At 32.1% G+C, this 15,767-nt stretch overlaps 5 non-coding genes across 5 annotated transcripts; all 5 read left to right on the top strand.

Moving 5' to 3' along the window:
- Positions 1-5,987: 5,987 nt before the first annotated feature.
- On the top strand, positions 5,988-6,061 carry TRNAI-AAU (transfer RNA isoleucine (anticodon AAU)). The gene has a single exon. It is a non-coding gene; the product is annotated as a tRNA-Ile (tRNA).
- A 3,379-nt stretch (positions 6,062-9,440) lies between these two features.
- On the top strand, positions 9,441-9,514 carry TRNAI-AAU (transfer RNA isoleucine (anticodon AAU)). The gene has a single exon. It is a non-coding gene; the product is annotated as a tRNA-Ile (tRNA).
- A 2,515-nt stretch (positions 9,515-12,029) lies between these two features.
- On the top strand, positions 12,030-12,103 carry TRNAI-AAU (transfer RNA isoleucine (anticodon AAU)). The gene has a single exon. It is a non-coding gene; the product is annotated as a tRNA-Ile (tRNA).
- A 1,652-nt stretch (positions 12,104-13,755) lies between these two features.
- TRNAI-AAU (transfer RNA isoleucine (anticodon AAU)) lies at positions 13,756-13,829 on the top strand. The gene has a single exon. It is a non-coding gene; the product is annotated as a tRNA-Ile (tRNA).
- Positions 13,830-15,481: 1,652 nt separating this feature from the next.
- Positions 15,482-15,555, top strand: TRNAI-AAU (transfer RNA isoleucine (anticodon AAU)). The gene has a single exon. It is a non-coding gene; the product is annotated as a tRNA-Ile (tRNA).
- The last annotated feature ends 212 nt before the right edge of the window (positions 15,556-15,767 follow it).

The raw sequence follows: 15,767 nt of genomic DNA, 5'->3' as shown, positions 1-15,767 counted from the left end.
TTCGATCCCTGTAAAGGCCAAGTTTAATTGTTTGAAAAAAGATAAATTTTTCTTGTGTCTCATTTTTGACTGTTTTTCACCTTGGATCAAACGCTGCTTGAAGGATTGGATGAATGCATTTGATATAGTTGTAGAATTATTTATTATTATGAAAGCTCCTGGAATATCTATTAATGGTTCTAAGTTCTAACGCCAAGTAACTAAATCTCTTATTTATTGCAATTTATTGAGGTCATTTTTGTTTTGTCTTGTTGATGAAATATAAAGATAGTATGAATGTAAACAGCTGAATATAAGCTTTCCAACTATCCCGGGTTAACAATCGGTAGCACTTCATCATCTGCTATTTCTTCAATAGTATGCTATATATTTATTGAGCCTATTAGTTTAGTCTTTAGAGCATAAAGTTAACAATTCCAAGAACATACTTTCAATCAGTCTCTAAGCCAATACTTGATGCTCCTTTAATGTTGAAAATATATGTTTTTTCTTCAGTATCATTTGTATGTCTATATTTCCTTCGAGGGGAAGCTGACACAATGATTAGATGAATCAATTGCATATAGGTGATGAATTGTTATTTATTGCTAAAACACATGGAAAAAACATTAATGGCTCTAAGTTCTAACACTAAGTATGAAAATCTCTTTTGTATTGTAATTTTTCTAAAGTCATATTAGTTTCTTCATGTTGATATTATATATTTATAACTTCATGGTAAACCTCCGAAATTAAGCTTTCAAAATCTCCCGGGTTAACTATCATTAGCACTTCTTCATATGCTGGACTTCCAGGAAGTTGTGCAGACCGGCCTGTTAGCTCAGATGGTTAGAGCGTGGTGCTAATAATGCCAAGGTCACAGGTTCGATCCCTGTACAGGCCAAGTTTAATTGTTTGAAAAAAGATTAATTTTTCTTGTGTCTCATTTTTGACTGTTTATCACCTTGGATAAAACGATGCTTGAAGGATTGGATGAATACATTTGATATAGTTGTAGAATTAATTATTATTCTGAAAGCTCCTGGAATATCTATTAATGGTTCTAAGTTCTAACACCAAGTAACTAAATCTCTTATTTATTGCAATTTATTGAGGTCATTTTTGTTTTGTCTTGTTGATGAAATATAAAAATAGTATGAATGTAAACAGCTGAATATAAGCTTTCCAACTATCCCGGGTTAACAATCAGTAGCACTTCATCATCTGCTATTTCTTCAATAGTATGCTATATATTTAGTGAGCCTATTAGTTTAGTCTTCAGAGCATAAAGTTAAAAATGCCAAGGACATACTTTCAATCCGTCTCCAAGCCAATACTTGATGCTTTTTTAATGTTGAAAATAGATGTATTTTCTTCTGTATCATGTGTATCTCTATATTTCCTTTGAGAGAAGCTGATAGAATGATTAAATGAATCAATTGCATATAGGTGATGAATTGTTATTTATTGCTAAAACACATGGAAAAAACATTAATGGTTCTAAGTTCTAACACTAAGTATGAAAATCTCTTTTGTATTGTAATTTTTTTTAAAGTCATATAAGTTTCTTCATGTTGATATTATATATTTATAACTTCATGGTAAACCTCTGAAATTAAGCTTTCCAAATCTCCCGGGTTAACTATCATTAGCACTTCTTCATATGCTGGACTTCCAGTCATTTGTGCAAAATGGCCTGTTAGCTCAGATGGTTAGAGCGTGGTGCTAATAACGCCAAGGTCACAGATTCGATCCCTGTACAGGCCAAGTTTAATTGTTTGTAAAAAGATACATTTTTCTTGTGTCTCATTTTTGACTGTTTATCACCATGGATCAAAAGCTACTTGAAGGATTGGATGAATACATTTGATATAGTTGTAGAATTAATTATTATTCTGAAAGCTCCTGGAATATCTATAATTGGTTCTAAGTTCTAACGCCAAGTAACTAAATCTCTTATTTATTGCAATTTATTGAGGTCATTTTTGTTTTGTCTTGTTGATGAAATATAAAGATAGTATGAATGTAAACAGCTGAATATAAGCTTTCCAACTATCCCGGGTTAACAATCAGTAGCACTTCATCATCTGCTATTTCTTCAATAGTATGCTATATATTTAGTGAGCCTATTAGTTTAGTCTTCAGAGCATAAAGTTAAAAATGCCAAGGACATACTTTCAATCCGTCTCCAAGCCAATACTTGATGCTTTTTTAATGTTGAAAATAGATGTATTTTCTTCTGTATCATGTGTATCTCTATATTTCCTTTGAGAGAAGCTGATAGAATGATTAAATGAATCAATTGCATATAGGTGATGAATTGTTATTTATTGCTAAAACACATGGAAAAAACATTAATGGTTCTAAGTTCTAACACTAAGTATGAAAATCTCTTTTGTATTGTAATTTTTTTTAAAGTCATATAAGTTTCTTCATGTTGATATTATATATTTATAACTTCATGGTAAACCTCTGAAATTAAGCTTTCCAAATCTCCCGGGTTAACTATCATTAGCACTTCTTCATATGCTGGACTTCCAGTCATTTGTGCAAAATGGCCTGTTAGCTCAGATGGTTAGAGCGTGGTGCTAATAACGCCAAGGTCACAGATTCGATCCCTGTACAGGCCAAGTTTAATTGTTTGTAAAAAGATACATTTTTCTTGTGTCTCATTTTTGACTGTTTATCACCTTGGATCAAACGCTGCTTGAAGGATTGGATGAATACATTTGATATAGTTGTAGAATTAATTATTATTCTGAAAGCTCCTGAAATATCTATTAATGGCTCTAAGTTCTAACGCCAAGTAACTAAATCTCTTATTTATTGCAATTTATTGAGGTCATTTTTGTTTTGTCTTGTTGATGAAATATAAAGATAGTATGAATGTAAACAGCTGAATATAAGCTTTCCAACTATCCCGGGTTAACAATCAGTAGCACTTCATCATCTGCTATTTCTTCAATAGTATGCTATATATTTAGTGAGCCTATTAGTTTAGTCTTTAGAGCATAAAGTAAAAAATGCCAGGGACATACTTTCAATCAGCCTCCAAGCCAATACTTGATGCTCCTTTAATGTTGAAAATAGATGTATTTTCTTCTGTATCATGTGTATCTCTATATTTCCTTTGAGGGGAAGCTGATAGAAGGATTAGATGAATCAATTGCATATAGGTGATGAATTGTTATTTATTGCTAAAACACATGGAAAAAACATTAATGGCTCTAAGTTCTAACACTAAGTATGAAAATCTCTTTTGTATTGTAATTTTTCTAAAGTCATATTAGTTTCTTCATGTTGATATTATATATTTATAACTTCATGGTAAACCTCCGAAATTAAGCTTTCCAAATCCCCCGGGTTAACTATCATTAGCACTTCTTCATATGCTGGACTTCCAGAAAATTGTGCAAAATGGCCTGTTAGCTCAGATGGTTAGAGCGTGGTGCTAATAACGCCAAGGTCACAGGTTCGATCCCTGTAAAGGCCAAGTTTAATTGTTTGAAAAAAGATAAATTTTTCTTGTGTCTCATTTTTGACTGTTTTTCACCTTGGATCAAACGCTGCTTGAAGGATTGGATGAATGCATTTGATATAGTTGTAGAATTATTTATTATTATGAAAGCTCCTGGAATATCTATTAATGGTTCTAAGTTCTAACGCCAAGTAACTAAATCTCTTATTTATTGCAATTTATTGAGGTCATTTTTGTTTTGTCTTGTTGATGAAATATAAAGATAGTATGAATGTAAACAGCTGAATATAAGCTTTCCAACTATCCCGGGTTAACAATCGGTAGCACTTCATCATCTGCTATTTCTTCAATAGTATGCTATATATTTATTGAGCCTATTAGTTTAGTCTTTAGAGCATAAAGTTAACAATTCCAAGAACATACTTTCAATCAGTCTCTAAGCCAATACTTGATGCTCCTTTAATGTTGAAAATATATGTTTTTTCTTCAGTATCATTTGTATGTCTATATTTCCTTCGAGGGGAAGCTGACACAATGATTAGATGAATCAATTGCATATAGGTGATGAATTGTTATTTATTGCTAAAACACATGGAAAAAACATTAATGGCTCTAAGTTCTAACACTAAGTATGAAAATCTCTTTTGTATTGTAATTTTTCTAAAGTCATATTAGTTTCTTCATGTTGATATTATATATTTATAACTTCATGGTAAACCTCCGAAATTAAGCTTTCAAAATCTCCCGGGTTAACTATCATTAGCACTTCTTCATATGCTGGACTTCCAGGAAGTTGTGCAGACCGGCCTGTTAGCTCAGATGGTTAGAGCGTGGTGCTAATAATGCCAAGGTCACAGGTTCGATCCCTGTACAGGCCAAGTTTAATTGTTTGAAAAAAGATTAATTTTTCTTGTGTCTCATTTTTGACTGTTTATCACCTTGGATAAAACGATGCTTGAAGGATTGGATGAATACATTTGATATAGTTGTAGAATTAATTATTATTCTGAAAGCTCCTGGAATATCTATTAATGGTTCTAAGTTCTAACACCAAGTAACTAAATCTCTTATTTATTGCAATTTATTGAGGTCATTTTTGTTTTGTCTTGTTGATGAAATATAAAAATAGTATGAATGTAAACAGCTGAATATAAGCTTTCCAACTATCCCGGGTTAACAATCAGTAGCACTTCATCATCTGCTATTTCTTCAATAGTATGCTATATATTTAGTGAGCCTATTAGTTTAGTCTTCAGAGCATAAAGTTAAAAATGCCAAGGACATACTTTCAATCCGTCTCCAAGCCAATACTTGATGCTTTTTTAATGTTGAAAATAGATGTATTTTCTTCTGTATCATGTGTATCTCTATATTTCCTTTGAGAGAAGCTGATAGAATGATTAAATGAATCAATTGCATATAGGTGATGAATTGTTATTTATTGCTAAAACACATGGAAAAAACATTAATGGTTCTAAGTTCTAACACTAAGTATGAAAATCTCTTTTGTATTGTAATTTTTTTTAAAGTCATATAAGTTTCTTCATGTTGATATTATATATTTATAACTTCATGGTAAACCTCTGAAATTAAGCTTTCCAAATCTCCCGGGTTAACTATCATTAGCACTTCTTCATATGCTGGACTTCCAGTCATTTGTGCAAAATGGCCTGTTAGCTCAGATGGTTAGAGCGTGGTGCTAATAACGCCAAGGTCACAGATTCGATCCCTGTACAGGCCAAGTTTAATTGTTTGTAAAAAGATACATTTTTCTTGTGTCTCATTTTTGACTGTTTATCACCTTGGATCAAACGCTGCTTGAAGGATTGGATGAATACATTTGATATAGTTGTAGAATTAATTATTATTCTGAAAGCTCCTGAAATATCTATTAATGGCTCTAAGTTCTAACGCCAAGTAACTAAATCTCTTATTTATTGCAATTTATTGAGGTCATTTTTGTTTTGTCTTGTTGATGAAATATAAAGATAGTATGAATGTAAACAGCTGAATATAAGCTTTACAACTATCCCGGGTTAACACTCGGTAGCACTTCATCATCTGCTATTTCTTCAATAGTATGCTATGTATTTATTGAGCCTATTAGTTTAGTCTGTAGAGCATAAAGTTAAAAATGCCAAGGACATACTTTCAATCAGTCTCCAAGCCAATACTTGATGCTCCTTTAATGTTGAAAATAGATGTATTTTCTTCTGTATAATGTGTATGTCTATATTTCCTTTGAGGGGAAGCTGATAGAATGATTAGATGAATAAATTGCATATAGGTGATGAATTGTTATTTATTGCTAAAACACATGGAAAAAACATTAATGGTTCTAAGTTCTAACACTAAGTATGAAAATCTCTTTTGTATTGTAATTTTTCTAAAGTCATATTAGTTTCTTCATGTTGATAATTTATATTTATAACTTCATGGTACACCTCTGAAATTAAGCTTTCCAAATCTCCCGGGTTAACTATCATTAGCACTTCTTCATATGCTGGACTTCCAGGAATTTGTGCAAAACGGCCTGTTAGCTCAGATGGTTAGAGCGTGGTGCTAATAACGCCAAGGTCACAGGTTCGATCCCTGTACAGGCCAAGTTTAATTGTTTGTAAAAAGATACGTTTTTCTTGTGTCTCATTTTTGACTGTTTATCACCTTGGATCAAACGCTGCTTGAAGGATTGGATGAATACATTTGATATAGTTGTAGAATTAATTATTATTCTGAAAGCTCCTGAAATATCTATTAATGGCTCTAAGTTCTAACGCCAAGTAACTAAATCTCTTATTTATTGCAATTTATTGAGGTCATTTTTGTTTTGTCTTGTTGATGAAATATAAAAATAGTATGAATTTAAACAGCTGAATATAAGCTTACCAACTATCCCGGGTTAACAATCAGTAGCACTTCATCATCTGCTATTTCTTCAATAGTATGCTATATATTTAGTGAGCCTATTAGTTTAGTCTTCAGAGCATAAAGTTAAAAATGCCAAGGACATACTTTCAATCCGTCTCCAAGCCAATACTTGATGCTTTTTTAATGTTGAAAATAGATGTATTTTCTTCTGTATCATGTGTATCTCTATATTTCCTTTGAGGGGAAGCTGATAGAATGATTAAATGAATCAATTGCATATAGGTGATGAATTGTTATTTATTGCTAAAACACATGGAAAAAACATTAATGGTTCTAAGTTCTAACACTAAGTATGAAAATCTCTTTTGTATTGTAATTTTTTTTAAAGTCATATAAGTTTCTTCATGTTGATATTATATATTTATAACTTCATGGTAAACCTCTGAAATTAAGCTTTCCAAATCTCCCGGGTTAACTATCATTAGCACTTCTTCATATGCTGGACTTCCAGTCATTTGTGCAAAATGGCCTGTTAGCTCAGATGGTTAGAGCGTGGTGCTAATAACGCCAAGGTCACAGATTCGATCCCTGTACAGGCCAAGTTTAATTGTTTGTAAAAAGATACATTTTTCTTGTGTCTCATTTTTGACTGTTTATCACCTTGGATCAAACGCTGCTTGAAGGATTGGATGAATACATTTGATATAGTTGTAGAATTAATTATTATTCTGAAAGCTCCTGAAATATCTAATAATGGCTCTAAGTTCTAACGCCAAGTAACTAAATCTCTTATTTATTGCAATTTATTGAGGTCATTTTTGTTTTGTCTTGTTGATGAAATATAAAGATAGTATGAATGTAAACAGCTGAATATAAGCTTTCCAACTATCCCGGGTTAACACTCGGTAGCACTTCATCATCTGCTATTTCTTCAATAGTATGCTATGTATTTATTGAGCCTATTAGTTTAGTCTGTAGAGCATAAAGTTAAAAATGCCAAGGACATACTTTCAATCAGTCTCCAAGCCAATACTTGATGCTCCTTTAATGTTGAAAATAGATGTATTTTCTTCAGTATCATTTGTATGTCTATATTTCCTTTGAGGGGAAGCTGATAGAATGATTAAATGAATCAATTGCATATAGGTGATGAATTGTTATTTATTGCTAAAACACATGGAAAAAACATTAATGGCTCTAAGTTCTAACACTAAGTATGAAAATCTCTTTTGCATTGTAATTTTTCTAAAGTCATATTAGTTTCTTCATGTTGATATTATATATTTATAACTTCATGGTAAACCTCCGAAATTAAGCTTTCCAAATCTCCCGGGTTAACTATCATTAGCACTTCTTCATATGCTGGACTTCCAGTAATTTGTGCAAAATGGCCTGTTAGCTCAGATGGTTAGAGCGTGGTGCTAATAACGCCAAGGTCACAGATTCGATCCCTGTACAGGCCAAGTTTAATTGTTTGTAAAAAGATACATTTTTCTTGTGTCTCATTTTTGACTGTTTATCACCTTGGATCAAACGCTGCTTGAAGGATTGGATGAATACATTTGATATAGTTGTAGAATTAATTATTATTATGAAAGCTCCTGCAATATCTATGATTGGTTCTAAGTTCTAACGCCAAGTAACTAAATCTCTTATTTATTGCAATTTATTGAGGTCATTTTTGTTTTGTCTTGTTGATGAAATATAAAGATAGTATGAATGTAAACAGCTGAATATAAGCTTTCCAACTATCCCGGGTTAACAATCAGTAGCACTTCATCATCTGCTATTTCTTCAATAGTATGCTATATATTTAGTGAGCCTATTAGTTTAGTCTTTAGAGCATAAAGTAAAAAATGCCAGGGACATACTTTCAATCAGCCTCCAAGCCAATACTTGATGTTCCTTTAATGTTGAAAATAGATGTATTTTCTTCTGTATCATGTGTATCTCTATATTTCCTTTGAGGGGAAGCTGATAGAAGGATTAGATGAATCAATTGCATATAGGTGATGAATTGTTATTTATTGCTAAAACACATGGAAAAAACATTAATGGCTCTAAGTTCTAACACTAAGTATGAAAATCTCTTTTGTATTGTAATTTTTCTAAAGTCATATTAGTTTCTTCATGTTGATATTATATATTTATAACTTCATGGTAAACCTCCGAAATTAAGCTTTCCAAATCCCCCGGGTTAACTATCATTAGCACTTCTTCATATGCTGGACTTCCAGAAAATTGTGCAAAATGGCCTGTTAGCTCAGATGGTTAGAGCGTGGTGCTAATAACGCCAAGGTCACAGGTTCGATCCCTGTAAAGGCCAAGTTTAATTGTTTGAAAAAAGATAAATTTTTCTTGTGTCTCATTTTTGACTGTTTTTCACCTTGGATCAAACGCTGCTTGAAGGATTGGATGAATGCATTTGATATAGTTGTAGAAATATTTATTATTATGAAAGCTCCTGGAATATCTATTAATGGTTCTAAGTTCTAACGCCAAGTAACTAAATCTCTTATTTATTGCAATTTATTGAGGTCATTTTTGTTTTGTCTTGTTGATGAAATATAAAGATAGTATGAATGTAAACAGCTGAATATAAGCTTTCCAACTATCCCGGGTTAACAATCGGTAGCACTTCATCATCTGCTATTTCTTCAATAGTATGCTATATATTTATTGAGCCTATTAGTTTAGTCTTTAGAGCATAAAGTTAACAATTCCAAGAACATACTTTCAATCAGTCTCTAAGCCAATACTTGATGCTCCTTTAATGTTGAAAATATATGTTTTTTCTTCAGTATCATTTGTATGTCTATATTTCCTTCGAGGGGAAGCTGACACAATGATTAGATGAATCAATTGCATATAGGTGATGAATTGTTATTTATTGCTAAAACACATGGAAAAAACATTAATGGCTCTAAGTTCTAACACTAAGTATGAAAATCTCTTTTGTATTGTAATTTTTCTAAAGTCATATTAGTTTCTTCATGTTGATATTATATATTTATAACTTCATGGTAAACCTCCGAAATTAAGCTTTCAAAATCTCCCGGGTTAACTATCATTAGCACTTCTTCATATGCTGGACTTCCAGGAAGTTGTGCAGACCGGCCTGTTAGCTCAGATGGTTAGAGCGTGGTGCTAATAACGCCAAGGTCACAGGTTCGATCCCTGTACAGGCCAAGTTTAATTGTTTGAAAAAAGATTAATTTTTCTTGTGTCTCATTTTTGACTGTTTATCACCTTGGATAAAACGATGCTTGAAGGATTGGATGAATACATTTGATATAGTTGTAGAATTAATTATTATTCTGAAAGCTCCTGGAATATCTATTAATGGTTCTAAGTTCTAACACCAAGTAACTAAATCTCTTATTTATTGCAATTTATTGAGGTCATTTTTGTTTTGTCTTGTTGATGAAATATAAAAATAGTATGAATGTAAACAGCTGAATATAAGCTTTCCAACTATCCCGGGTTAACAATCAGTAGCACTTCATCATCTGCTATTTCTTCAATAGTATGCTATATATTTAGTGAGCCTATTAGTTTAGTCTTCAGAGCATAAAGTTAAAAATGCCAAGGACATACTTTCAATCCGTCTCCAAGCCAATACTTGATGCTTTTTTAATGTTGAAAATAGATGTATTTTCTTCTGTATCATGTGTATCTCTATATTTCCTTTGAGAGAAGCTGATAGAATGATTAAATGAATCAATTGCATATAGGTGATGAATTGTTATTTATTGCTAAAACACATGGAAAAAACATTAATGGTTCTAAGTTCTAACACTAAGTATGAAAATCTCTTTTGTATTGTAATTTTTTTTAAAGTCATATAAGTTTCTTCATGTTGATATTATATATTTATAACTTCATGGTGAACCTCTGAAATTAAGCTTTCCAAATCTCCCGGGTTAACTATCATTAGCACTTCTTCATATGCTGGACTTCCAGTCATTTGTGCAAAATGGCCTGTTAGCTCAGATGGTTAGAGCGTGGTGCTAATAACGCCAAGGTCACAGATTCGATCCCTGTACAGGCCAAGTTTAATTGTTTGTAAAAAGATACATTTTTCTTGTGTCTCATTTTTGACTGTTTATCACCTTGGATCAAACGCTGCTTGAAGGATTGGATGAATACATTTGATATAGTTGTAGAATTAATTATTATTCTGAAAGCTCCTGAAATATCTATTAATGGCTCTAAGTTCTAACGCCAAGTAACTAAATCTCTTATTTATTGCAATTTATTGAGGTCATTTTTGTTTTGTCTTGTTGATGAAATATAAAGATAGTATGAATGTAAACAGCTGAATATAAGCTTTCCAACTATCCCGGGTTAACAATCAGTAGCACTTCATCATCTGCTATTTCTTCAATAGTATGCTATATATTTAGTGAGCCTATTAGTTTAGTCTTTAGAGCATAAAGTAAAAAATGCCAGGGACATACTTTCAATCAGCCTCCAAGCCAATACTTGATGCTCCTTTAATGTTGAAAATAGATGTATTTTCTTCTGTATCATGTGTATCTCTATATTTCCTTTGAGGGGAAGCTGATAGAAGGATTAGATGAATCAATTGCATATAGGTGATGAATTGTTATTTATTGCTAAAACACATGGAAAAAACATTAATGGCTCTAAGTTCTAACACTAAGTATGAAAATCTCTTTTGTATTGTAATTTTTCTAAAGTCATATTAGTTTCTTCATGTTGATATTATATATTTATAACTTCATGGTAAACCTCCGAAATTAAGCTTTCCAAATCCCCCGGGTTAACTATCATTAGCACTTCTTCATATGCTGGACTTCCAGAAAATTGTGCAAAATGGCCTGTTAGCTCAGATGGTTAGAGCGTGGTGCTAATAACGCCAAGGTCACAGGTTCGATCCCTGTAAAGGCCAAGTTTAATTGTTTGAAAAAAGATAAATTTTTCTTGTGTCTCATTTTTGACTGTTTTTCACCTTGGATCAAACGCTGCTTGAAGGATTGGATGAATGCATTTGATATAGTTGTAGAAATATTTATTATTATGAAAGCTCCTGGAATATCTATTGATGGTTCTAAGTTCTAACGCCAAGTAACTAAATCTCTTATTTATTGCAATTTATTGAGGTCATTTTTGTTTTGTCTTGTTGATGAAATATAAAGATAGTATGAATGTAAACAGCTGAATATAAGCTTTCCAACTATCCCGGGTTAACAATCGGTAGCACTTCATCATCTGCTATTTCTTCAATAGTATGCTATATATTTATTGAGCCTATTAGTTTAGTCTTTAGAGCATAAAGTTAACAATTCCAAGAACATACTTTCAATCAGTCTCTAAGCCAATACTTGATGCTCCTTTAATGTTGAAAATATATGTTTTTTCTTCAGTATCATTTGTATGTCTATATTTCCTTCGAGGGGAAGCTGACACAATGATTAGATGAATCAATTGCATATAGGTGATGAATTGTTATTTATTGCTAAAACACATGGAAAAAACATTAATGGCTCTAAGTTCTAACACTAAGTATGAAAATCTCTTTTGTATTGTAATTTTTCTAAAGTCATATTAGTTTCTTCATGTTGATATTATATATTTATAACTTCATGGTAAACCTCCGAAATTAAGCTTTCAAAATCTCCCGGGTTAACTATCATTAGCACTTCTTCATATGCTGGACTTCCAGGAAGTTGTGCAGACCGGCCTGTTAGCTCAGATGGTTAGAGCGTGGTGCTAATAACGCCAAGGTCACAGGTTCGATCCCTGTACAGGCCAAGTTTAATTGTTTGAAAAAAGATTAATTTTTCTTGTGTCTCATTTTTGACTGTTTATCACCTTGGATAAAACGATGCTTGAAGGATTGGATGAATACATTTGATATAGTTGTAGAATTAATTATTATTCTGAAAGCTCCTGGAATATCTATTAATGGTTCTAAGTTCTAACACCAAGTAACTAAATCTCTTATTTATTGCAATTTATTGAGGTCATTTTTGTTTTGTCTTGTTGATGAAATATAAAAATAGTATGAATGTAAACAGCTGAATATAAGCTTTCCAACTATCCCGGGTTAACAATCAGTAGCACTTCATCATCTGCTATTTCTTCAATAGTATGCTATATATTTAGTGAGCCTATTAGTTTAGTCTTCAGAGCATAAAGTTAAAAATGCCAAGGACATACTTTCAATCCGTCTCCAAGCCAATACTTGATGCTTTTTTAATGTTGAAAATAGATGTATTTTCTTCTGTATCATGTGTATCTCTATATTTCCTTTGAGAGAAGCTGATAGAATGATTAAATGAATCAATTGCATATAGGTGATGAATTGTTATTTATTGCTAAAACACATGGAAAAAACATTAATGGTTCTAAGTTCTAACACTAAGTATGAAAATCTCTTTTGTATTGTAATTTTTTTTAAAGTCATATAAGTTTCTTCATGTTGATATTATATATTTATAACTTCATGGTAAACCTCTGAAATTAAGCTTTCCAAATCTCCCGGGTTAACTATCATTAGCACTTCTTCATATGCTGGACTTCCAGTCATTTGTGCAAAATGGCCTGTTAGCTCAGATGGTTAGAGCGTGGTGCTAATAACGCCAAGGTCACAGATTCGATCCCTGTACAGGCCAAGTTTAATTGTTTGTAAAAAGATACATTTTTCTTGTGTCTCATTTTTGACTGTTTATCACCTTGGATCAAACGCTGCTTGAAGGATTGGATGAATACATTTGATATAGTTGTAGAATTAATTATTATTCTGAAAGCTCCTGAAATATCTATTAATGGCTCTAAGTTCTAACGCCAAGTAACTAAATCTCTTATTTATTGCAATTTATTGAGGTCATTTTTGTTTTGTCTTGTTGATGAAATATAAAGATAGTATGAATGTAAACAGCTGAATATAAGCTTTCCAACTATCCCGGGTTAACACTCGGTAGCACTTCATCATCTGCTATTTCTTCAATAGTATGCTATGTATTTATTGAGCCTATTAGTTTAGTCTGTAGAGCATAAAGTTAAAAATGCCAAGGACATACTTTCAATCAGTCTCCAAGCCAATACTTGATGCTCCTTTAATGTTGAAAATAGATGTATTTTCTTCTGTATAATGTGTATGTCTATATTTCCTTTGAGGGGAAGCTGATAGAATGATTAGATGAATCAATTGCATATAGGTGATGAATTGTTATTTATTGCTAAAACACATGGAAAAAACATTAATGGTTCTAAGTTCTAACACTAAGTATGAAAATCTCTTTTGTATTGTAATTTTTCTAAAGTCATATTAGTTTCTTCATGTTGATAATTTATATTTATAACTTCATGGTACACCTCTGAAATTAAGCTTTCCAAATCTCCCGGGTTAACTATCATTAGCACTTCTTCATATGCTGGACTTCCAGGAATTTGTGCAAAACGGCCTGTTAGCTCAGATGGTTAGAGCGTGGTGCTAATAACGCCAAGGTCACAGGTTCGATCCCTGTACAGGCCAAGTTTAATTGTTTGTAAAAAGATACGTTTTTCTTGTGTCTCATTTTTGACTGTTTATCACCTTGGATCAAACGCTGCTTGAAGGATTGGATGAATACATTTGATATAGTTGTAGAATTAATTATTATTCTGAAAGCTCCTGAAATATCTATTAATGGCTCTAAGTTCTAACGCCAAGTAACTAAATCTCCTATTTATTGCAATTTATTGAGGTCATTTTTGTTTTGTCTTGTTGATGAAATATAAAGATAGTATGAATGTAAACAGCTGAATATAAGCTTTCCAACTATCCCGGGTTAACAATCGGTAGCACTTCATCATCTGCTATTTCTTCAATAGTATGCTATATATTTATTGAGCCTATTAGTTTAGTCTTTAGAGCATAAAGTTAACAATGCCATGAACATACTTTCAATCAGTCTCTACGCCAATACTTGATGCTCCTTTAATGTTGAAAATAGATGTATTTTCTTCAGTTTCATTTGTATGTCTATATTTCCTTTGAGGGGAAGCTGATAGAATGATTAAATGAATAAATTGCATATAGGTGATGAATTGTTATTTATTGCTAAAACACATGGAAAAAACATTAATGGCTCTAAGTTCTAACACTAAGTATGAAAATCTCTTTTGCATTGTAATTTTTCTAAAGTCATATTAGTTTCTTCATGTTGATATTATATATTTATAACTTCATGGTAAACCTCCGAAATTAAGCTTTCCAAATCTCCCGGGTTAACTATCATTAGCACTTCTTCATATGCTGGACTTCCAGAAATTTGTGCAAAATGGCCTGTTAGCTCAGATGGTTAGAGCGTGGTGCTAATAACGCCAAGGTCACAGATTCGATCCCTGTACAGGCCAAGTTTAATTGTTTGTAAAAAGATACATTTTTCTTGTGTCTCATTTTTGACTGTTTATCACCTTGGATCAAACGCTGCTTGAAGGATTGGATGAATACATTTGATATAGTTGTAGAATTAATTATTATTCTGAAAGCTCCTGAAATATCTATTAATGGCTCTAAGTTCTAACGCCAAGTAACTAAATCTCTTATTTATTGCAATTTATTGAGGTCATTTTTGTTTTGTCTTGTTGATGAAATATAAAGATAGTATGAATGTAAACAGCTGAATATAAGCTTTCCAACTATCCCGGGTTAACACTCGGTAGCACTTCATCATCTGCTATTTCTTCAATAGTATGCTATGTATTTATTGAGCCTATTAGTTTAGTCTGTAGAGCATAAAGTTAAAAATGCCAAGGACATACTTTCAATCAGTCTCCAAGCCAATACTTGATGCTCCTTTAATGTTGAAAATAGATGTATTTTCTTCTGTATAATGTGTATGTCTATATTTCCTTTGAGGGGAAGCTGATAGAATGATTAGATGAATCAATTGCATATAGGTGATGAATTGTTATTTATTGCTAAAACACATGGAAAAAACATTAATGGTTCTAAGTTCTAACACTAAGTATGAAAATCTCTTTTGTATTGTAATTTTTCTAAAGTCATATTAGTTTCTTCATGTTGATAATTTATATTTATAACTTCATGGTACACCTCTGAAATTAAGCTTTCCAAATCTCCCGGGTTAACTATCATTAGCACTTCTTCATATGCTGGACTTCCAGGAATTTGTGCAAAACGGCCTGTTAGCTCAGATGGTTAGAGCGTGGTGCTAATAACGCCAAGGTCACAGGTTCGATCCCTGTACAGGCCAAGTTTAATTGTTTGTAAAAAGATACATTTTTCTTGTGTCTCATTTTTGACTGTTTATCACCTTGGATCAAACGCTGCTTGAAGGATTGGATGAATACATTTGATATAGTTGTAGAATTAATTATTATTCTGAAAGCTCCTGAAATATCTATTAATGGCTCTAAGTTCTAACACCAAGTAACTAAATCTCCTATTTATTGCAATTTATTGAGG

The sequence above is a fragment of the Lissotriton vulgaris genome, chromosome 4_1 (genome assembly GCF_964263255.1).
Source record: "Lissotriton vulgaris chromosome 4_1, aLisVul1.2, whole genome shotgun sequence".
NCBI classification, from domain to species: Eukaryota; Metazoa; Chordata; class Amphibia; order Caudata; family Salamandridae; genus Lissotriton; species Lissotriton vulgaris.
The sequence above is the reverse complement of the archived record's forward strand: the minus strand, read 5'-3'. Positions and strand labels throughout refer to the sequence as shown.